This window comes from Euprymna scolopes, chromosome 46 (genome assembly GCF_053919585.1).
Source record: "Euprymna scolopes isolate OS-2025 chromosome 46, ASM5391958v1, whole genome shotgun sequence".
NCBI classification, from domain to species: Eukaryota; Metazoa; Mollusca; class Cephalopoda; order Sepiida; family Sepiolidae; genus Euprymna; species Euprymna scolopes.
The window spans coordinates 215,680,239-215,681,176 of record NC_136527.1 but is presented as its reverse complement, the minus strand read 5'-3'; positions in this window follow the sequence as shown (position 1 = coordinate 215,681,176).

The window sequence follows — 938 nt, the reverse complement described above, 5'->3', positions numbered from 1 at the left end:
TTTACGCATAAATCTATACTTTTGTATATTAATTTTATGTGAGTAAATTAAGTAGTTTTATATATATATATATATATATATATATATATGTATATATGAGCAAACAGTTAATAAAATATGTTAAAAAAACACTTTGAAATGAGTTAAAAAGATATTTAATCTGAAAAGGAAACACTAGATAAGTGGATAGTCCTTAATCCGCGGAGTTTCGAAGAAATACTCTCCTTCTCATCAGAGGGTAGGAATTAGCAAAATGCAGGATCGGATTTTGCATGCAGAAGTATTTGATGAAACAACAAGTAAGTCAAAGATCTTACTTGAAAACAAAAAAAGTGAAGCAGAGGGAATATAGTGAAGAAAAAGATGATTACACATGAATGGATAGTCTGTTGGAAGATAAAAAATCCAGTGACGGTAAAATCCAAATGTAAAACTTCAAGAAAGTTAAAAGAATTTCCATTTGTACAAGTAAAATCCAAGGAAATCCCGTAATTGGAAGAAGATGGTCCATAATAATCCAAAGGCAGAAATCCATGGAATAATTCACAAAAATGTGTACAAGGGAAAAAGAAACGATTCCAATAGTATATATATATATATATATATATATATATATATATATATATATATATATATATATATATATATTTTGCTCATAAGTTTTGGTTTCGGTTTCGATTCAAGCTTATGCACCCAAGTCATTTTTTTTACATCGCCCCTTGTCAAGGCCAAGAGGCCACTCGAGGATAAGGGTTAAAGAGTGTACAGTATTAATTGGACAATATAGTGATCGTTAGTAATGGAAATTCGGTAAATTTGTTAACTTATACGGAACGGCTCATCAAAAACTTGTTTACGTTAGACTTGAAGACGACCATTTCCATTTGTACAAGTACATATTATAAGCTCTATTTCCTATTTGGTTTTATCGAGCTTTT